Raw genomic sequence first — 24,087 nt, forward strand, 5'->3', positions numbered from 1 at the left:
TGCCAGCTCAGCCCCTCCCATCCGTGTCTCTGCCTCCTGCATCAGTTGCCAGCCAAATCCTATGCATGTCTACTCAGAAGTAAGGTCCATTATAGTCAATGGGGCTTACTCCCAGGAAAGTGTGGGCAGGCTTGCAGCCTTAGAGCCCCATCCTAGGCATGTCTACTCAGAAGTAAGTCTCATTAGCGTCAATGGGGCTTACTCCCAGGAAAGTGTGGCTAGGATCACAGCCTGAAGCCCTAGTGCCCCACACTTACTGGTCAACCAGTTGCCACTGTGAACTAGCCAGCAAAACCAACCTGCTGCTAGTGGGCAAAGCTTTAGCAGCAGGTTGATATGCAGAAATCCAGCTGCTGAAGCTTACCCTGCTGATAAACACCACTGGAGTAAGAGCTGGTGGAAAAAGTTGGCAGTCTAATCCCAAGGGAACTCAGGCTACAATCCTGTCCACACTTCCCTGGGATTAAGCCCCATTTAATATAATGGGACTTCCTTCTGAGTAGGCATGCATAGGCTTGGGCTCTCAGGCTACAATCCTATCCACACTTTCCTTCGAGTAAGCCCCATTGGCTATAATGGGACTTACTTCTGAGTATACACGCATGGGATAAATAAATAAAAGATTAACAAGTTGTTAGTTCCTGCACCTTTTTTTTTTTTTTAAACAAAAAAAGCACTGGTCCATCCATCGTTCTATCTCCATGAGTGCAGTCTTGCACCTGAAATCCTAAGGCCTGCTCCTTGTTCTGTATAGAGTTTATTACAAATACAGGGATAGGGGGATTCAAGGAGGAAAGACTAAAAGAGAATGGTTTCTGCATTCGCAGCACCCTGGTGCAGTTCGTAGCAGAACTACAAACAGGCTACCTGCTTAAAAGCAAAACTAATTCCCTGGCATCTGACTTGCACTGTCCCCTAACTGTACTTACGTCAAGGTCAGTTTGAAGAGTCTATCACACCTCTCTGAACCCCAGGAGATGGGTGAGAACTTGGCCACGTGCAGATGTACAGTACAACTCTATGCACATCTATGCAGAAGTAAGTTCCATTATGTTCAATGGGACTTACTCCCCCAGAAAGTGTACATAGAATTGCAGCCACAATCTCGTAAGGAACAAAGCTGGAATACACACAGGCATGTTGGGCTTGGGATTAAGAAACTTAGAGCTGATAATAAGAACATAAGAAAAGCCCTGCAAGGTCCAAACAGTATCCTCTTTCCCACAGTGGCTCACCAGCAGCCCCTGGGAAGCCCTCAAACAAGAGAGAAAGGTTGACTTATTTCCCATCATTGCTCCCCTGCAACTGGTATTCAGAGACATACTGCCACTGAATCAAGGTTTGCACATAGCCATCATGATTAGTTGATAGACCTTGCTGACTGATAGACCTTGCTTCCATGAATGTGTCCAATCCTCTTTTATAGCCATCCAAGCTGGTATCCATCCCCACACCTTGTGGCCATGACTTCCACAAACTGATTATACACCGTGTGAAGAACTACCTTCTTTTGTCCATCCTAAATCTCCAGGCAATCCATTTTAGTAGCTCACCTCTGGTTTTAGTATTGTGAGGGGGGGGGGAATTCATCCTCTTTGTACCATGCATAATTTTATCAATCATGTACCATCTTAAGCATCTTCTTTCCAAGTTAAAAATTCAGACTTCCCTCAATATCACTGGTTCATCTGTCTGGATAGCCTGCAATCACTTGGCTTTCCCTTCCTGCCCTGGTCAGGAGGTCTTGGACAGCCAATCAGCGGGTGCATGCCAATCCCAGCAGGTGGGCTGAATAGGATGAAGACTGGCTGGCTGACCCAGTTGAAGGTGACAGCAAATCTACAAAATGACCTCTCTGCTTCGCTATGCAGTGATCCTTAAACAGCACTGATTTCAGAGTATCTCGCGGAAACGTCTTTCCTATTAAACCTTATGTTGTGATATTCTGTAAGGGAAATGGATGTTGAAAAAGAAGGGAGCAAGGGAAGCTCAATCAAAAGAAGGGCTTTCATGTTAGCGAGACTGAACATATTCTCATCTGCTGTACACCAACGGAGAATTTCTCAAATCCTGCTCTCAGATAGATTATGTTTGTTTTGTTCAGTTGAACCAGATACTCTGGACCATATCTTTTTTTGGTGCACTGTCCATCATAATCTCAGGTCTCACCTACTTGACCCTTTTCTTTCCTCTCTTCCTGTCTCCCTTGTTGATCCTCTCCCAATTCTTCTTCGTGATTATTCCTCTTCTATCACCAATTTGGTGGCGGAATTTTTAGCGGTAGTTTCCAAGACAAAGACCAGAAGTTAATACCCCGTAAAGTTGCATTTATTTGCTGTGTTATATTGCTATTGTTTGTGGACTCCCAATAAAGGTTTATCGAAGTAAGTAAGGGAAGCTCAATCATTTCACAAGGGAAAGGGTGTGTTGGGGAATAGGGATAAAAGGCCAGGAGAACCCCCTTATCCTCAAGGGTTCCATTCTGGAAACCCCCCCCCCCCATGGATAGCCAAAAACTCTGGAGGGGGCGGGTTCAGGATGGGAAGCATGGGGGGGCCCACAGACCTGATCCATGGATAACTGAATCTGCAGATATGGAATCTGCGGATACTGAGGCCACCCTGTGTATATGTGGTGCATAAAATGTCTGCATTCTAAACCAGTGTTTCTCAACCAGTGATACCAGTATCACCAGTGGTACTTGAAGTAGTATGCGTGGGTCCCTTGGACCCCCCGCTGTCCAGCAGTGAGACCAGCAATGCAATGCAACAAACAGCAGCAGGAGGCTCAGGTCAGTGGGTAGAGCTCCAAAGTGTGCTTTTCGGGCACTGAAAAAGCCTTCCCATCCATCCTGAGCCATCCCGGTGTTTGTTGCACTGCATCTGGCCTCCCAACCCAGAAGTAACTGGTAATTACATCATCACCAGATGCTTTCGGTGGTATTTCCAGTACATGAACCATGCAAAGTAGTAAGGCGGCGACAAATGCTGAGATACGCTGTTCTAAACCATTGCCCAGCTTAACCCTCCCCCCTACTTTAGCGTCTCTTCCTTTTATTTCTCCCTGCCATTATGGCAAAAGTACAGAGCAATATGATAGAATGTTTGCACATGGCCCATAAATAAATAAGCAGGACAAGTCCAAATAATACTTTTATTTCTCTGTTTCAACAACTAATTATCAGGAAGGGGGGATCATATTTAGTCTCAGTTGTGCAAGGAACATGCTTTAATGAATCTCTCTTTGTTTCCCTATGATTAATAATTAAAACCGTGGATGCTCATTTGCGTTCCTAAGAAGGGAGGCTGCTCCTGGAGTGGGAGAATTAGCCAGCCTGCGCACAGGATAGGGAATGAAGGAGGGAGTCGGGAAAGGCCTTGTCCCAGGACCTCATATCCTGCTTGGCTTCTCCACTGGCAATATGACCGTAATGGGCTCCATACCAGTAGGGCCCCACAATGGGGTGGCAAGCGGTATGCCTGCAGCCACAGCTGACACCTCGCTCTGTAGCTGATGCTCTAGCATAGAACCTTCCATTGTGAGGTATCAGGAGGGGAGCACTGATGCGGGATGTGCCTCCTGGCCACCCCTGGGTCAGATGGGTTTAAAATCCCACCCCCCTGGAGTAGTTTGTGATGCTACTGCTGCCAGGTGCCTTGTCACTGCCCCTCATCCTGGTGAGGCCCTGTGGAGGTGGGAGGACCCACAACAATGTTTTGCAGCTCCTAAAGTTGGCCCTGTCCACAGAACTTGGCTGGAATGAAATTTGGGGATTGGTGGTGTCAGTTCTGGACAACTGGGGACCAAACTAAAGGGTATATGGGAGGCACATGAACTTTTTGTTATGACTCTTTGTTCTTCTAAAAGTGAGCAGGAGTCCTGGGAAGAATGGCAGAGGAAAGAGATGGCTTTAACCTTTTCTGTTTCCACCTTCCCCACCCCTTATTTACGCTGCTTTGATTCTAGTAGGGCAGTGGTTTCCAAACTGTTAGCCCTGGCTCCCTGGGGAGCCAAAGAAACCAGCCAGGAGAGCTGTGGAATCCTTGGGGAAAAAAACCAGTCACCCTATACAATGTATAGAATGGTAGCCCTAATGGGAAGCCAGTGGCCCAGTAGACCAAGAGAGCCGCAAGTCAAAAAACTTTGGAAACCACTGCAGTAGGGGAAAAGGTACAGAGAAATCAAATTGGGAGAAGGCATTATGAACAGCAAAAAAAAAGCAGGAAGGGAAAGAATTAAGCAGCCTTGTCACTCTTCAGCACAGGCTTCAGTGTTGCTTTTCAGTAATAATGAAAAGGATATCAGGGCAATTGCCCCTGAGTCTCCCCCATATTGTCTAAACTGGCCTTGAGGCTTCCCCTGTAAATTGGATCCTGCTTCAGCTCCAAGGGAGTAAGGAGAGGGGAGAGATAAAGGGAGACAAAGCAATCAAAGCCAAGAGAGACTGAAAGCAAGAGAGGCAGTTATTGTCTGTTTGTTACCCATGTATCCCATCCTCCAGAAAGCTCAGAGCAGCATTTTAGCTTCACAATGACAACCCCGTGAGGAAGCTTAGGCCAATGCTTCTCAACCTGGTCTTCAGCTGAGGCTGCAGCTGAAGTTTCAGAAGATGCTTCGTGGCTCCAGGCCACCACAAGCACCCCCTGTACATCAGGGAAGCAAACTGATGCCTCTGGTGTTACTTCCCCCGGACAGGTTTCCTAGTAACTAGACAGTAACTAGATGTTACTTCCCCTGGAAGTACTTCATGCCTGTGGACCAGAAGGGGTCTGCTGAAGCCCCCGAAAAGCCACGGAGACCCAATTCAGTAAAGGAGCATCAAGTACTATGAAAGAGGGTTAATGTTTTCCACCTTGGCCATTTTCCTACTGACTATTGCTCCCCTGATGCAGCCATTTGCCCCCGAAAGGGTTAATTTGTCCTCAAAGCAGTGATTTGCATAAATTGCCACTTTGAGGGCAGATCCCCAATTAGGTGGTGATTTTCAGCAAGGAAGTGGAGAGGGCAGAAGAAGCATTATTTCCCCTCACTGTGCCCAATGCTCTCATGTGCTGAATTAGAGATCCCGATAGCTGTTTGTAAGCTTCAAGGGACCACTTCCAGTCTACAGCCAGCTTTAAACCCATCTGTAAAAGTAACTATACCAAAAATTCCTGGTGGCCATTCCTCAGAAGGCTAGGTTGCCACAAACTACAGTGAGATGTGGCACCATACCAGAATCAAGTTTGTATATTCATGAGTCTGCCTCAGTCACATACAATATAAAGCAGGATGCCTGTGCCTGATTTGCACATCAAAGGGGGCTGAGTGTGCAGGTTAGAGGAACCTTCTCCTGCCTTGCCTCCCTACAATCCATCACCCCATGCACTCTGATACGAAACTCTTGGGGAGGTGTGCAGCCTTAAATTCTAATGGGTGTGATACCAGATTCAAGCCTACCTGGAAAGCATACTTTCTGATCTGAAGCGTAATCTTTATCTACTCTATGTTTATTTTCAGGAGGTGTATCCTGCCTTCTTGCCCAAGTCTCCAGGCAGCTATCCAAAACAATAAACAATAAAACAGCAAATCAAGCATTATCAATAAGCAGAACTAAGAAGCTGGACTGGAGCTGAATGTGGTTACACGAGAATGCACTCTGTACATGCTTAATGGCTTTGATAGAAGGAGTAGGCTAAACTTGGAGAACAGTGTCTGACGTAATAGAACATTGGAAGATAAGGCGGGGAAGGAGCAGAATTCATCTTTCTTCATCTGCACACCCCTTTTAGTGTAAAAATAAGACACACACTCCCCAAACATCAATCCTTGCCTTACGCATAACAAGGCGGTTGCGCGAATAATCAAACGTGGTTGTCCCTGTCACGTCTAGTTTGGCCCCAAGAGATGGTGACTTGCTCAAGGCAAAAAGAATTACATGTTAGACTCTTGTAAAATGAATCAAACAATTTGTTTTTGGCCTGGATGTATCTGGTGGGGAAGATCAGACAGAGTTCAAAAGGAAAACAAAAGAAAACATGACAGGCTTCTGAAAGCCCATTCAGGAACACAGGATAGCACATTTATTTACGTATAAAATAATTTGTACCCCACCTCCTTTCTGTTTTCACAAGCATCTAAGAACCCAATCCTATCCAGCTTTCCAGCACCGGCGCAGCCGCAATGCAGCCCAGAGGTAAGGGAACAAACCTTCCCTTACCTTGAGGAAGCCTCTGTGACTGCCTCCCCACCAAAGGATGCAGTTCACATCCCACTGATACCACTGCACTGGCCCTGGAAAATTGGATAGGATTGGGCCCTAAGGTGGTTATCAACATTAAAAAAAATAATTTGAAAAAACTTTAAAAATCCAATGCCGAACTAGAGAGTGCAGAGATGGCAGATCAACAATAAAAACAAAAAACAAAAACTGAAAATCAGGTAGTCAAGTTAAACATCCACTAAACAAAAAGATTATAAGAAGGCTGGTTGGCAACCTTCAGTCTCGAAAGACTATCGTATAAGCCTACAGCACCTGGTATTCCCAGGCAGTCTCCCATCCAAGTACTAACCAGGCCTGACTCTGCTTAGCTTCTGAGATCAGACAAGATCCGGCATGTGCAGGCTGTAAAATGACAATAAGGAAGGTGCTGGATGGAAGAGCCGGGGCAAGGAGCTCCATCACTTGAGAGCTGCTGTGGAGAAAGCTGTCTTCTGGGTGCCTGCTAAACGCACTTTGACCCTATGCAGGCTTACAGGTAAGATAATTATGACATTAAGGGCGCAATCCTAACCAACTTTCCAGCATTGACACAGCTATGCCAATGTGGAATGCATCCTGCAGTGGGGAGGCAATCAAGGGGGCCTGCTCAAGGTAAGGGCACGTACCTTAACTTGGGGCTGCATTGCGGTTAAGTCAGCACTGGAAAGTTGGTTAGGATTGTGTCCTGAAATACAGAAGTGGGGTGTCGTTAGGCAATGCTCACAAAGCAGGCAGCATGAGAACAAGAAGAAGGACCATGTCAGGAAACACAAACGTTGTTTGTGTTTCATCAACATCATGAATGATTACTGCAGACAGAGGCGTAAATAGGATGGAGCCTGAGGGGCACCTGCTCTGGGTGCTACACCAAATGGGGGTGGCATGACTACCATTCAGGGTCCAACCTAGTTTTGGAGGAGGTGCTGGTGGCTTTGTACCCCCCCCCCCATTCTTGTCTGATCTCGGAAGCTAAGCAGGGTCAGGCCTGGTTAGTACTTGGATGGGAGACCGCCTGGGAATACCGGGTGCTGTAGGCTTATACCATAGTCTTTCAAGACTGAAGGTTGCCAACAACAAAGGGGGGATACAAAGCTCATCATCACTGCCCCAGGTGCTGGGGCAGTGCATTATGCCTCCGATTGTATAGCCTGAGGAGCAGATGGAACCTAACCAATAAGGACACTATTTGGGAGTGGGGATCTTAGCCCAGTCTGGAGTTATCTGCTCTCACTGGACATCCCCTACTCAGCCGATGCAATGCCACCTATGTGGCATAGGTGCACCTATAGGTGCACATAGGTGCACATAGGCCACACATAGGCCGCACATAGGTGCGGCCGCCACCTATGTTCCTGATCTTTGGGGACTCCATGCTGCTCAGCAACTCTCCCACACTTTTGTCTCCAGGGTTTTTGTGTGCTACGTAGTTTCTAGCTAAAAACAAAATTTTCCAATTGCAGAATTGACCTGTACTGTTCTCATAAAAGCTGATTAATTCAATGGGCAAAAAACTGCCTGCTCTCCAGCAAGGATAATGCCTGTGTACTGAAGAGCCTACTGGAGTAAGGGGAACTTTTCTCCAGGCTGCCCTGCTTGGCGGTGATTAACTTGATGGTCCATTAGCATGAATAAAGGTCTCACCGGGCCAGATAATTCCATGCTCTGGAAAACAGAGCAGGGACAAGCCAGTACTTTCAGGATGGTAATCAGGATTAAGGGAAGGGGAAACCGGTTATGCTAATCCAGCAGTGTCCAAACATTTTGGCAGGAGGGCCACATCATCTCCCGTGTGTCAGGGGACTGGGGGAAAAAATTAATTTACATTTCAAATTTGAATAAATTTACATAAATAATTTACTAGAGATGGAACTTATATGAATGAATGAAGGTCTTGCAGTAGCTCAAGGCCTATAAAAGGCCTTGCACAAAGCAAGGCCAGCCTTTCCTTCACTGCCACTGCTGCATCACAGACGTGAAACAGCAAGTAGTGGAGGGAGCCCTCATTCCACAGCTCAGGTGAGAGGTCGAACAGTCGTCCTCATGCTGAGAGCAGTTGCGTCGGGCCAGCACGGGCTCCAGCAAATCTCCAGAGGACCAGAGGCTCATTGGAGACTAGGGGCTCCCCGAGGGTCTGATTGGGAGCCCCTGAGGGCCACAAGTGTCCCCCGGGCCAGGGTTTGGGCACGCCTGTGCTAAACAGTTACTTTCCAATATAATTAGAGGTCCTCACATTCAAAGTATATCCTCCTACCTGGAAGCCTTTACACATCTGGGATAAATGAAGGGATAAGGTTGATAATGCATGCTGGGCAGTAAGGGAATGGCATGTTTTGCATGTTTCATAGTGCTCTCGAATCAACCCAAACCCAACCTAAGTCCCCACCACTAAAGCAGACATGCCAATGGAGATCACACCCTTTCCTTTGAGGCGGGACAGTCCCAGAGGCCTCCTTGAGGTAAGGAGACATTTGCTCCCTTACTCTGGCGCAAGTTTCCGCTGTCTCCTTGGATTTGCACCAGCTATTTTGCTGGTGCAAATCCATGTGGGCAAAGGGAGGTGGATCAAGGCCAGGAAAGGGGATGGGATATTGGAGGAACTGCTGCCATCAACAACCACTCCTTTCTGCCCTTGACACTCTCATCCCAACCCCTTCCCACCCAGAAATTCACCCGTTTCTCCCCCACCCTGCCCCATTCAGCCCACGGCTCACCACCCACTCCAACCCCACCAGCACCAGTGGATGGTGGCCTCTCTGCTGGCCATTGGGCTGGTGGCCTTGTGCTCACCAGTGAAAAGTCACTTCTCCCAGCATCCTCTCATGACCATCAGTGGAACATGCATTCCACCAGTCGAAAGAGGGGATAGGATTGGGCTATCAGTTACTACCTCGCACCTTTTCAGGAACCAAAAACAGGTTGTGGGACTAAGTACTAATAAAATCGGACTCAAATGAAGCTGTGCACTCTGCATATACTCAGAACCACACAATTATTGAGTACTAAAAAATACTCTCTGAATAGGTCTCTCACTGGCAATCTTTGGTAGGGGAGGTCAGCTGAAAAAAAAGGTGCAGTCATAAGTATTAACCCCACTCTCTGCTTGTCCTGGTCCCAAGTCAGATCCAGGGCCCTCTGTGCTACAGTACTTGACAAAGAAGGGACACTTCCAATCCACTTCCTGTTTTAAGCCCACCTGTTAAATGATGACTTAATGCAGCCATTTTCAACCACTGTGCCGTGGCACACTGGTGTGCCGCGAATGGTCCCCAGGTGTGCCGCGGGAATTTGGGAGAGGGTCATTTATTAATAGGACCATTGGGGGATGTGAGCTTCCACTGACAGCACAGTATGCCTTGTCAATTGTCAAAAAGCTAGTGGTGTGCCTTGACCATTTGAGTGCCTTGCCAGTGTGCCGCGAGATGAAAAACGTTGAAAATCACTGGCTTAATGTCATGTGTAGTTTGGCACTAAGTCTTAGCTAGAGGACAGTGCCCATTATGAAATGAATGTTATATTCAATCACAATTATAACCCTATGTGAGTTTGGCCAATCCCTCCTTTACATACAAACGTAATGAATACTTCATATGGCAGATTGCGTTTGCTGAGCATATACCAACATGTGCCACAGTAATCAACCATGAAGTGCAAAGAAGAGATGTGTGCAGTGGGCATGCACCAGGAAGACAGATTCAATCACAGCTCCTGGGGTGAGCTCTCTACTCCCATGCATCTGCCTTTCTGTGGTTTTGATCTGTACGTGCAGCGGAATGAGGAGGCAGAGTCCTGAGGTTGTAGAGGGGGCAGTACCACTTCAGACTGTGTCAAAGGATATTCAGCAAGGAAAATCTAGCTGCCTGGAGGAAAGGTTTTAGGTATTATTATGATTTTATTAATTTATATCCCGCCTTTTTGCCCCATGGGCACACAAGGCGGCCTACAACAATTAAAATACAAAAATAGCAATTAAAAACAATAATTAAAACAATTGCACATATTTAAAAGATCTAAAACAAGCCCCGTGGATTCTAATATAAAAGAGAAGGAAGCCAGCCAGCCTGTCAACAATTAAAAGCTTTTTGAAATAAAAAGGTCTTCAGCCCATGCCGAAATATTAGCAACGAGGGAGCAGTTCTCAATTCTAAGGGAAGGGTATTCGAAAGTTCAGGGGCCACCACCGAGAAGGCCCTCTTCCTGGCCGCCGCCCCTCTCACATCTCTTGGTGGCGGCATAGTCAAAAGGGCCCCCCCAGATGATCTAAGAGTACGGGCAGGATTATAAGGAAGGAGGCGGTCCCTCAAATACCCCGGCCCCAAGCCGTAAAGGGCTTTAAAAGTCAAAACTAGCACCTTGAATTGGGCCTGGAACAGAACCGGCAGCCAGTGTAGTCGCCAAAGCAACGGCTCGACAGAGTCAAACCGATGTGCCCCAGCAATCAAACAAGCAGCTTATTGTGATAATTTCCTTCATGTAAAAGTTCCTTAAGATACAGTGAAAAATGTGATCCTCTACCACAGTCTGAAGTGGTCCAGTCCATTCTACCACCTCATTCCTGCCTCATGCTTCCCCATGCTTCAAGCAGGCCCATATCTCTCCTGCATGCGAAACAAGCATGCCTGCCAACCACATGGAAGTATGCACAGGTCTTCATTTGAATTCCATCCACCCTTCGAAGAAGCATTTCAATAAAAGGCTGCCATTTGATCATTTTTACATGAAAGTATTTTTCACATTCCACAGACAGGCCAATGTTTCCAGGAGCTTTCCATACAGAGCGTGAAGCAGAAACCTCAAGTAGTGTTTTGTATTCTGTGTAGACACAGGGGCTGCTGGTGCTGAAGGGAGCATTTGATCTCTGCAGACGGCCTGGCAGGCAAAGAGATTCTAATTACAAAAGTGGTTTGGGGGGGGAGGGGTTTTTGCATGGAGACCATGAAAGATTGGGGCAATGGTGGTCATTCAGAGTTGGCCAAGGAAACTCTTCCCAGGCCATGTTTTCCTCCTCACAGGTTAAACCTGCTGAGGAACAGTTGTCACCAATGGACTTGTTCTTACTTTTCCAGTGTGAATCATTTACAAGCAGAAATGAGCAAAACCTCTCTTATGTTGCAGGGAGGAATCTCAAGAGTGCTGGGAAGAGCTTCACTGGCAGGGCAGTAAGGAACAAGTCCTCCCCATTTCCCAATCGCAGGGCAGGGCAGTCAATGCCTGTATTCAATAATGGACAGGATGCAGCCAAAGCACTTTAAATTTTAAAAAGCCATAAATTGAAATGGAAGATAGAAGCACATGTTGAAATATCTCTCATTCAAATCCATGGGACTTGACAGTGCTTCACTTTCATGGGATGATGCCCTTCTTCATTTCTCAATTTGGTTGGTTGGCAACCTTCAGTCTCGAAAGACTATGGTATAAGCCTACAGCACCCAGGTATAATTCCCAGGCGGTCTCCCATCCAAGTACTAACCAGGCCTGACAAAATAGCTTAGCTTCTGAGATCAGACAAGATCGGGCATGTGCAGGGTAACAGTTGCTAATTTATTTACTGACAAAACGTTTGTTGTTACCTTGGGTGGGGTGTGCATGGAGAGAGGAGCTTGTATGTCACAAAGATTTTTGAGTGTCCTAAGAGCCTAAAATTAACCCTACTGAATCAGAACAAAGGGCCATCGAGACCAGCATTCTGTTTCCCACAGTGGCCAACCAGATGTCCCTGGCAAGCCCACAAACAGGAGACAAAGGTATAGTTCTCTTCCACCATTGCTCCCCTGCAACTGGTATTCAGAAGCATGCTGTCACTGAACCTGGAGGTATCGCATAGCCATTGATAGACCTGTCCTGCACACAGTGAAACACTGCAGCCTTCTGTGGATTCCTGTTAGAAAGGACCAGGCTACTCAGTGCTGAGGTGAAGGCAGTCCCTCACTGCAGCAGTGTCTTCCAATATGGTGCTTTTCCTTCCCCTTTGTAAGCGATTACCAGCCATTAACTTACATTTCTTACATATCTGGAGTCACTATTGCAGTAGCATTGCTGGGGGGGGTGCGACTGGTGATGCTCAGGGAGGTGACACCTGCACCACCCGAGTCTCCAGCCCTTACCTTACACTGTGTTATTTTTAATGCCAGAATCCTCCCGCCCACCCTTGGCTCGAGTTGGTTCCAAGTCACAGCATTCCAGAAGCAATTGGCAGTAACATGATGATGCAACAACATAATGATGTCACCCCCAAACTTCTGGAACGCTGCCAAAGGTAAGCGCTGCTGCTGCTGCCCCAGGTGTACTTTGAGGCAGGAATACCTCTTCATTATTGGAGTGCAGGCTAAACCTGCTCTCTAGCATCCAGTGACCCACTGAGTATCAGACCTCTTTTTATTATCAGTTGCAGCTTTAAGTTGGTTTTTTTTAAATCACACTATATTTACAGCAAAATCCTATGCATGTCTACTCAGACGCAAGTTCCAATAAGTTTAGTGGGGGTTACTCCCAGGTAAGTGTGTATTGAATTTCAGTCTTACCGTCCAACCCTATCCCCTGCCACTCCAGAGCATGCAGTTGTGCCTATGGAGTGTATGGTGCGTGCAATTGTGGAGAGGGGGTGGTCAGATGGCCAGTGAGATGAAACTGCTTTACTTACCTCCTGGTAGGCTGCCTGATCACCTATGGGCTTCCTCAGACCCACACCAGCTATTTTGCTGCTGTAAGTTCAAGGAGAGGAAGAGTGGTGAGTTGGAAAATAGGGGATAGAATCCAGCATATCTTCTGCTGCTGAGATCTATCCCCTCCAGCCCACTCCCCACCAACTACTCCAAACTTCCCCCTCCCCACCTCTCCTTCACCTAAACTTTTCCAGTGCAGCCTAGCTTGGGCCATTAGCACATTCAGGGAGCCACTGGTAGTTTCTACTGGCAGTTTCCTTGCACTTGATGGCAGCATGCCATTTACAAGTAGTGCTGCACCTCTTATGATGGCAAAGCATGAGTTCCACTGTCATAATTGCATGATAGGATTGGGCCATTAAATCATGCTATTTAATCACACGGTGATTGAATCTTAGGATTTAAACATAACTACATACAGTGAGTCCTCTATTTAATTGATTAATAGGGGAGGCGGTTTATGACAATGCAATGTCAATGCAATGCACAAAATAATATGGCTCATTTTTAAAGAGGACAACACCCATTATTTCTGTAATCTGCTAAGTTGAGGTCTTTTAAATCAAGTGTTCACTATACCCATTTTTATATTTTGTCACCTGTTTATGTTTATGTGTTTGCTGGCCAAGCTCTTCTCAGTCCTGTCCTTGATCCAAGTCAAGCTGAAAGGTGAGGACATTCCAAAAGTGCCTGCCTAAGCAATCCTGGGGGTTTGGGTGCACTGATCAGCTACAATAAGTCAAACTTTCAGTCCTGGATTGTGGAAGAAGGCGTCTGAACTGTGCTGCCTAGGGGTGGTTTTACCCTCGTGTTTATTTCTGTGCTCATCTTCAGAGCCTGATGTGTGAAACAGAACATCCGTGATGCAGTAGCGTGCTAGGCACTGCAGAGGACACAGAAGACCTACATACAGCCTCTATCTGGAGGACTTTCAACCCTTCTTTAGCCACAGCTTGTAATATGGAGTTGATCTGATTTTTGCTCACAGTCCAACTCCTGCTCAGATGCTCTGCACGGACACACGCAGATGTTGAGCTGTGTCACAACCTTCCATATCCACCCCCTCCCACTTCTGTTGGCCTCTCATGCCCTGAACTACTACACACCAAGAACCAGAGATTGCTTAATAGCAGGCAAATTACAGATAGGCTAACAATACCAATTGAGGTGAAGGGTAAGGGTTGTATATTGATTTGGTTAATGAGTTGGAAATGTGAAATTACAGGCGTTGGGACCTTTTATGCATTTAAAATGAGCTGTCCTGAAGGAAGCCAAGTTTCATCTGCAGCTCGCCCTCACCATCCTTTCCAAGCTGGTAAGGCTGCCCTGATGAGTTTTGTATCTTTTAATTTTATCAGTGTGTATTGAGTTCAGGAACACTTTCCCCTCCTAACGAATGAGGCTTCTTGCGTTTGATCTTGGGCACTGATCAATGGTGGAGGCAGGAAAGGCATCTTGCATGCCAATGGCATGTGCTCAGAAAAGTTCTCATCACTATTTCCCATGTTGCAGTGTAGAGTAGTGACACTGAAAACTGGTTCTCCATCTAAGCCATGGTTTAAACTCTGCATGTGTTCAGAGGTAATCTTTCATTTATTGTTGCTTGCCGTGGTCCAAGCCTAAGCCAAGTTTATTGCGTTTCTCAATATATTTACAATCAATTGTGGATTGTACCATTTACACATCAAAATATATGACTGCAGCCCTATACACACTTCCAGGAAAGTGTAAGAACACTGGGACTTACTTCTAAGTAAAAATGTGTAGGACTGTGCTGTAAAGCACATACAAAGCATTCTCAGTGGCTGTGCTTGACTATGTAATTCCCTTCTCACAGAGGTTCGACAAAGCCCATCTGAGTATTTTTCTGGAAGAGCCTTCAGGCTTCCTTGTCTTAGTTAATGATTCAGGTTAAACAGGAGTTGGGAAATTTTAATTCATTTTTCTAGCATGTAATTCATTTATCACATGTATCCCACTCTCCTTTGAAGGCACTCGAGCCAGTATGATGTAGTGGTTAGGAGTGGAGAGTATTAGAAGGGGGAGAGCCAGGCTCAAATTCCCACACAGCTATGAAGCTATGAAGCTCACTTGGTGAGTCTGGGCCAGCCATCAGCTCTCAGTCTACTCTATCCTACAGGATTGTTGCAAAGACTATTGGGTAAGAAACCCTGCATGATGGCCAGATGAAGGGTGGAATAAATAAGCAAAGTGCACAGAGTCATCACATTTTATCCACAGGACCACCTTGTGAGGAAAGTTATATCAATAGTAGCTGGTCCAAGATCACCCAGAGAGCTAAGGACTGATTTGAACTCAAGTCTGCTTGATCCAAGACCAACACTTTAATACAGTCTTTTCTGCTAAAATTGGCTGTTTCAGTACATGGGGTTTGTTTTCTCTTTTAAAAAAATATATAGTGGCAACCCGCCAAAAGCTTCAGAGATGAAGCAGAACAAAAATTTAAAGGAAAGGAAAAGGAAAGGGAAAGAAGAGGTCTTGGAGCGAAGGCTTGGTGAGCTCTCGCTCATATCGACCCCTGTGCTTCACTCAGTTGTGGGGGTTCTACAAAAACAAACAAGCAAAAAAACTCCCTGGGTTTTATCTCAAGAGCCTTTGCACTCACAAAACAGGCAAGCCAGGATTGCAAATTTATAGTTTATTTGAGGCAATAAAATAATCATCTGGAAAGGTTCTAAAGAAACCATAAAAACGAGCACAAAAGCTCTTGAGAAATATTCTTACAGACTCTAAGCAAAGAAAATCTATTAAAAAACAAAGAAACATGTATGAAGCTTTTACTGTGAAATCATGACATAATCCAGTGAACAGTGAAGCTCCAAGACATTATCTTAGCCTCAGCCCCCACCCATCTTCAGTAAGGAGCCCTAGTAATAACTGCCTACCTATAGGACTGTTGCACAACCCAAAGGCCTAAGTGTATGAGACTTTTATGATAACGGGACACTCCTGCAATGCTGCAAAGATAGCGCTGCTGCCTGGCTGTTTGAGGCCGCTGCCGCAAGGCAGCTATAGTGGAGGATATTCACTGCTGCGGACCCTGGAAGTCGCCAGGGCAGGTAAGCTGGCAAGAGGGGGCGGTGGTTGTGGGTGGGGACGGGGGAGGGGCAGGGGAGTAACTGGGCAGGGAGGGGGAGGAACCGGAGGTTGTGTCGAAGGCAGGAGGTTGGGATCTGGCAGCAGCAGCTTGTGCTGGATTCTATATCCCATTTTGTAACCCGACGCTCCCCCTGGCTCCATTGCCATGACTGCATGCTATAAATGTGGCAGAGGATACGAGTCACCTGTTACTCAGATAAAGGATATGATGTGCTTTGAGTATAAGGGTGGCTATAAATACCCTCAGGAGTTAGGCATATTATTTTCAATGATTTAAATGCCTTGTGTCATCTAAGTTGTATTGAGAAGTATTTGTACCTGCAATGACTAAGGACCCAATCCTGAACAGTATGCACAGGCTCACCGTTGGCACACAATGTCACAAACATGCTGTAAGGCAAATTTGCGGGAGTGACCACCAGCCCATTGCTGGAGCTCACCCAGTGGTCTGCCGCCCGGCATTCACCAGGAGCGCCGGGCGGTGGAGAGGTGAGTGGGGGCATGGGGGAGGCATTTGGGGCAGAGGGAGGGCGAGGAGAAGGCATGGCGGGGGAGGGAGCAGGGCAGGAGAGGGGGAGGACAAGTGGAGCTCCGCTCCGCCTGATCCAGAGCTCTGTGTTGGGTCTTGCAGCGAGACACAAGGTGTCTTGATTTTGTGCCCACTTAATAACCAGTGCAAAGTCGAGAAGCCCTGTTGTGGGGCTGTTTCCCATACCTGGGGGAAGGGGACAAACATCCTCTTCTTCTGAGGAGCTGCCGCTGGCTATCTGGTGCATTCAGGATGCCATGGTAGCCATTTTGGTGCTGCGACAGTCCCACACGCCAAGCAGTTCAGGATTGGGCTCTAACTCAGGTGCAGCGCAATCTTGCGCTGGAACAGGCAGGCCAGGAGGCCTGTGCTGTATCCAGTGCAAGATTTGGGCCTGAAATGGCTCAGCAAGAGGCAAGGGGAAACTCTTCCTCTTACCCCCATGTAAGCCACCACAGCCTTAATGGGTCTCCTTGAACCTGCACCACCTCAGGCGGTGGCATAAGTCCAAAGAGAGCGGAGCTTGTCGCTGCTCTGCGCTGCTTGGGAAATGGGGTTGGGATCTGGCATACCAGCTGGGTCCCAGCCCCACCTCAGGCTCCCTGTCCGCCCACCCCCAAGACCGCCCTTTGCTCACTCTCCCCTTGCCCTGGAACACCTCCTTCCCACCTTCTCTCTGCCTCCTCCCTGCCCAACCCAGATCCCTGCATCGGCCAACGCAACCCTCCCTTCCTAAGTCAGCACAGGGTCTGGTTGCAGCCTCTGCGTGCCAGCACACATCCCTGTGCTGGCCCAGCCAACTCTCGAGGAGGCGCAAACATGCTTTATGGTATGTTTGCAACTCTCTTGGCCAGGAGACAAACGTTAAAGATTGTGCCCTTAATAAACTGGGAGGGCCCTTCAAGAAATGGGGAGAGACCAGGTGGCAGCATTTGGAGGATACTTAAGTAGAGCCATTCCATTTAGCACAGCTGGTTCCAAAACATCCAATATATGAGATAGAACATCCCAATGACAATCCTGTTACTTATGGGGAGAGGCCATAGCTCAGTGGCAGATTACATGCTTGGCATACAGAAGGTCCCAGGCTCAGTCTCTGGCATCTTCAGCTGGGAAATTTAAAAAAAAAAAATGGATAGGCAACATAGCTGCAAAGACTCCTGCCTGAGACCCTGGAGAGCTGCCATCGGTTGGAGGATAGGCTTGGGCCACCTAGAACAACTGCCTGATTTGGTAGTAGGCAGCTTTGTGGTATCCCATTACTCAACTGCTGGATCCTTAATTCCTGCTAAGTTACTGCAGTGGAGAAGGGGTAGGAAAGGGGAAGGAAATCCCTTTATTCTCCTTGTCATTTGGAAAGGCCTTTAGTGGCTAATGATTCCAGGCTTCTTTCGGTCATCACTGCTTGCATCATTGCCCTCGATTCTTAATTTAACAGAAGCCCTGGATTCTGAGACCAGTCCCGTTGGACTTCTCTCTTCCTTTGCTTTCACCTTGTCTGAGTCAAAATCTGAGAAAGCATCCTTCTCAGGGGCAGCCTGAGCAAGAGGCAAAATGAGCCAACACAGCCTGGAAGCGACTAAGGGCAACGGGTAGATGGGACCAGTTAGGGCAATCCCCTGACTGTACAAGCCTCACTCAAACAAGCAGAAGCACTAATTTATTTCAGGGGGCTCTGTGCAGGAAAGCCACCCAATGGACTGTCCCTCATGTTAATTATGAACTTGCCTTCAGCTGAGTTGGACCACATCTAGTTCAGCATTAGGCAGCCACTTGCCAGGGTTCTAGGCAGGGCCAGATTAACCTAGTAGCAAAAGTAGCATATGCTACGTTCCCACATTTGTGAGGGCCCCGCACTAAGCACTGTCTCTGGTGAAACTGGCAGTTCACCATCTCAGTTGTTTACATGTTGAGGGAGCTGCATTGTATGTAATCGCTGTGGATGTCATTAAGAACATGATATGAATAAATAATTTTGTTCAAATTTAACTTCACTGTGGGTACAATGCAGTTCTGCCTTACATCTAAGAACATAAGAACAGCCCTACTGGATCAGGCCATAGGCCCATCTAGTCCAGCTTCCTGTATCTTACAGCAGCCCATCAAATGCCCCAGGGAGCACACCAGATAACAAGAGACCTGCATCCTGGTGCCCTCCCTTGCATCTGGCATTCTGACATAGCCCATTTCTAAAATCAGGAGGTTGCGCATACACATCATGGCTTGTACCCCGTAATGGATTTTTCCTCCAGAAACTTGTCCAATCCCCTTTTAAAGGTGTCCAGGCCAGTTGCCATCACCACATCCTGTGGCAAAGAGTTCCACAGACCAACCACATGCTGAGTAAAGAAATATTTTCTCTTGTCTGTTCTAACTCTCCCAGCACTCAATTTTAGTGGATGTCCCCGGGTTCTGGTGTTATGTGAGAGTGTAAAGAGCATCTCCCTATCCACTCTGTCCATCCCCTGCATAATTTTGTATGCCTCAATCATGTCCCCCCTCAGGCGTCAGCAGAGCATGCATTCTGCTGTCGCTGGCTGTCGCAAATGTGCTGGAAAGCATGTTGCAACAGCAGAAGATTTCAAGGTGCTGGCGGAAGGACACAGCATGCCAGAGCAGGTAAGCTCTGTGCAGGTCGGCAGAAGGGCGGGGGTGGGTGGAACAGGTTGGGAAGGGAATGTGACAGGGCAGGGGGAGCGCAGCAAAGGGGTATATGCTTTACAACATATGCTACAGGCTCCACACTAGTTTAATCTGGTCCTGGTTCTAGGTAGGAGTCTTTCCCAGCCTTTCCTGGGATTAAACCTGGAATCCTCTGTATGCCAAGCATTTACCACTGAGTTGTGGCTTCTCCCCATAAGTAGCAGAAGGTGTGCCATTTGGATCTCCTTCCTCATAGATCAGATGTTTTTTTCCTGCTGGCCATGTCAAATGGAACAGCTCTGTTTAAATGTTCCTGAAATGCTGCTGCCTGGTTGTTGACCTCATGCCTACCCAAAGGAGTTAGCAGAGCTTTACTATTTAAATAGCCCCTTCCTTTTTTTAGTGCACTGGTAGCACCCTCATGTGGCTAAAAGGAGCAGGAGATCAGCAAGAGACTATCCTTGCAATTCTCAGTACATGCTAGAAGTTCAACGTATGATTGTGGTTATCTAGCATAAGAACTGGACAAGGTACAGGAAAGAGCAACCACAATGAGCCTGGGTTTGGGTGGGGTGCAGACATGGGGGAGGGAGAATGATCCTTTGGAGATGTGTGAATCGACAGCTACTAGCCAGCACAGCTAACTGGAATCTCCCTGTACAGGGGCAGCGTGCCTCTGATAGTCAGATGTGAGGGTAGAGAAGAAAGAAACCTTCTTGCTCTACTTGTGAGTGCATCTAATTGGCCGCCACAGGGAACAGAATGCTGGACTAGAGGGAGCATCATTTTGTTTTGTAATACAGTCCTACAAATACAATCCATATTTACCACCACTACAAAGCCTAGGAAACAGGTCATTTCTATGCACATTTCAGGAGCAGGCCAGGGAGACAGGGAGTTGCTGAGTTTGGAGCTGCCGTTCCAAAGCAAGAGCAGCCTGGCAACCCCATGGGGCCCTCCTCACCAAACCTTCATCTTGCAGCCCAGAATGGATTACCCTGCACGTGCCCAATCTCGTCTGATCTTGGAAGCTAAGCAGGGTCAGGCCTGGTTAGTTCTTGGATGGGAGACTGCCTGGGAATACCGGGTGCTGTAGGCTTATACCATAGTCTTTCGAGACTGAAGGTTGCCAACCACCACTGTAGTGCATGCAAGCAGATCTTTTGTCTTGCCTTACTCTTCCGGTACTCTGCGGCAGCAGTGGTAAGGCAACAGAAAGAGTAGAGTTGACAGGAAAGGGAATTTTTCAGCAGGTTCTGCTTGTACTGCAGGTTTAAGAATATGTGCCTCTCCTTCTTCCACACAAAAAGGCCAAGAAGCGCTGGATTTTGAAAGCTATCATCCATCTTTTGCTGAGTAGGAATTGGACAGTGATCACCTGTGCCTAAATTTCTGTTTAGCCCTAGATTTCACATTATTTCTCTGCTCCAATACTTCACCTGTCAAGCAGGTGCAAAGTGATTTGACTAAAAAGGTGATATAGATAGCGGTGATGTCATAAAACAGCTTGTGGTGTGACAAAGGAGGAGGACTGCGAATGAGAGAGGTTGATAGGCAAGGCAATATGAGTTTTGAGAGAGAGAGAGAGAGAGAGAGAGAGAGAGATACACAGGTAAGCCTCCATTCCTGGCCACAGGAGGGTGGCAGGAATAACTTAACCCATTTCTGCCTACCCCACAGGTGTATACATTTGGTCCCTGTTGTGTATATGCAACATTGGGTAGAAATGGCTTAAAAAGCAAGAGGTGCTGGGGTTCAACCTACCTAAAATCTGCACCAATGGACATGCAAATCCTTTCCCCTAATCCCAGACAAACGATGACTGTTGTGATGATTGGTTTACAGTGTTTGTACAGTGTTTGTAACAGTCTAGAAAAGAGATGCCTGAGGGGGGACATGACTGAGACATACAAAATTATGCATGGGAAGTATAAAGTGGATCAAGAGATGCTCTTTACACTCTCACATAACACCAGAACCAGGGGACATCCACTAAAATTGAGTGTTGGGAGAGATTGGACAGACAAAAGAAAATATTTCTTTACTCAGCGTGTGGTTGGTTTGTGGAACTCCTTGCAGCATGATGTGGTGACAGCATCTGGCCTGGATGCCTTTAAAAGGGGATTGGACAAGTTTCTGGAGGAAAAATCCATTACAGGTTAGAAGCCATGATGTGTATGTGCCACCTCCTGATTTTAGAAATGGGCTATGTCAGAATGCCAATGCAAAGGAGGGCACCAAGATGCAGGTCTCTTGTTATCTGGTGTGCTCCCTGGGGCATTTGGTGGGCCGCTGTGAGATACAGGAAGCTGGACTAGATGGGCCTATGGCCTGATCCAGTGGGGCTGTTCTTATGTTCTTATGTGATCATCTAGTAGTGAGCAAACAGTACTCTGCAAATTGACAGAGACACCCTCTTCTTGATTTATACTTCATGTGTTCTTGGACTGAGCCCGGGTACTGAAAATAGGCTCTGAGATAAAACCCTAGCAAGCCTAGCTCACATTAAACAGAAACTGACCAGTGCAGGAGCAATTGTATCTAAGGCAACCTCAAATTAACAACAAACCTTATAGGTAGGCAGCATTTATTGAGGGCCAGAAAAGTATATGGTGCAGTACAAAATACACCATTGACATCACTAGGAGGTGCAGGGAGTGTGGACCAGATGACATACTTTGGGGGGGGGGAGTGACACCACTAGTGGCCAAAATTGTGAAGATCTTGGTATTTTCTAGTAAAATCATCATGTTATATATTATTCAACGTGCAGTTTCATGCAGAATGCAATGAAACAAACCATGCTGAAATATCTGTATTCTATCAAAAGTTATAGCCAAATACCCAGAAAAGGAAAATGCAACTCCCTTATGTAACAAAAAGTGGATTTCCCTAACTCTATACTGACCGATGAGATGATTGTTCAATGAGGTGTTATTATGACACAGCAGGGAACCAATAAGGTGTTACTATGAGTCAGCTCACGTTTCCATGTATCAGGTGATGCAAACCCTAGTGATGCCTCTGAAATACACAAGTATTACAGACCCGGACCAAGAACTAGAACTAAATCTAGAAATCCCAAGTACCCACCTCCTGTTAGTGCCGATTTGTCAACCCTATTACAAAGATGCTTGGAGCAAGCCACTTACAGGATATATCAACACTACAAACTGGAAATGGTTTAGCTATCATTGCCTGTTTGCAAGAACCCTGAGAAGTGTTGTAATTTGGGTAAGGGCCAGGAATTTCTAACCATAGAGAGAAGAACAGAATCTAATGTGAAATTCTCAGCATATCACCACATTGCAATTCCCAGGATTCCTGCTGGATTGGGGGGAGGTGGAGGGATAAATGGCATGAAATCAGCACAAACCTATAACATAGATAAGCCCACAGGGTTCTGATGAGGATAAAATGGAAAGGCTCCAGTTTGTTTATATTTATTTATTAAATATTACTAGCCCATGTTTCAGTCTGGAGAATCTGAAGGCCGCTAACCACACATTAAAAATGCTCACAAAATCATTAAAAACATAACAGAACAAAATAACAAGGGACTTCACAGTTAAAATGCAGATAGCAGAATATTAAATTTAGTAGGGCAGAAATAAAAATCAGTTCCTTCTGCCCCAGTTCATACCAACCAAAATGCATGCTGTAAGAGCCAGGTCTCTGCTGCCCACTCAAAGAGAAGCAGCAATGAAGTCAGGCAGATGTCTCTCATGACAGAATCCCAGATTCTAGGTGCCAAAATGAACAAGGCCCTGCTTCAAGGATCAAGCCACTATTCTTCAGACAGCTTACAGACACAGAGCAGTCCCTGATAAATGCAGACCGTTTGCAGCTTTAATGATCAAAAACAGCTCTTTGAAAAACAGCACTGGGTGAGCACACAACTGGCAAAAAGTGAAATTTACACTGCTTTGAGCTTGTTGACCTTGCAGGAATGGAGAATTACAGAGAAATAAATAGTGTTCCCTGGCTCCTTCACAACAAGCTCCAGACAGGGTAATAAACACCACTACCTCCATGTGCTCTCTTTGTTTATTCTGAACATGAAGCTTTCAATGTTCTAACAGGAGGAAAAACTCACATTCTGAAGTCAAACAGTTTTCATTTGCATCTGCAAAGATCAAACTTTGATCTTTCAGATCAAACTATGGAAACTTGAAACCGAGTACCAGAGCTGTAGCTGACACTTTTCGGCATTTGTGAACCAGGCTGTGTGTCCCTATTTATCTCCGGAGACAAATCCCAGGCAGTTTAGAACCCCAAATTTCTAGACCTCAATGCGTAGGACTTTACTCCCTTCCCTGTCTTTTCCCCTAACTAACCTGACCAAAAACTGAAGTCTCTGCCACCAGCATGGGGGTGACCAAGAGGCCCCCAAGTTTTTCTGTGTTTCTAACTAAGCATAATGGCAAGAGTTCTATTTTATGAACTCATGAGTCAAAAAGCAAATGAAAGATTGGAATGAACCCTCCAGAAATAAATGGTTTCTGGCCAGTTGAATGACTATCTCAGTCAGCCGAGTCCTAAAGGTGGTGTCGCTTCCAGGTACAGCAATGCCAAAACGCTACCACTGCCTTATGAGGCCCTGCAGAGCTGCCAGCAACCGCCATCCCCTTCCCCCAAGGAAAGCCACAATGGGGCTGCTCAAGTCTGCGCTATTTTGCCAGCACAGACTTGAGAGACTCCAAACCAGGTCTTCTGGACCAACATGGAGTTCAGGTTCCTTCCTCATTCCACCCTCCCCCACCCCAGAACGCTCCCCCCCCACCCCTGATGCCCTCACTGCTTTCCGAAACTCTTACCTAGCTCCAGGCAGCATCCAGCCGGTGCTGCGCTCAGCGCAGATTGGTGCTGGGCCGGTACCGGTGCTGACTCGGTGC

General features: G+C 46.8%; 1 protein-coding gene and 1 pseudogene across 1 annotated transcript in view; one reads left to right on the forward strand and one right to left on the reverse strand.

The window, feature by feature from the left end:
- LOC136651116 (acid-sensing ion channel 2) overlaps positions 1-24,087 on the reverse strand; it is a 471,153-nt gene that overhangs the window by 311,910 nt on the left and 135,156 nt on the right. The gene's annotated exons all lie outside the window — the stretch shown is intronic.
- On the forward strand, positions 20,174-20,291 carry LOC136654633 (5S ribosomal RNA; annotated as a pseudogene).

The sequence above is a fragment of the Tiliqua scincoides genome, chromosome 5, assembly GCF_035046505.1.
Source record: "Tiliqua scincoides isolate rTilSci1 chromosome 5, rTilSci1.hap2, whole genome shotgun sequence".
Taxonomy (NCBI): domain Eukaryota; kingdom Metazoa; phylum Chordata; class Lepidosauria; order Squamata; family Scincidae; genus Tiliqua; species Tiliqua scincoides.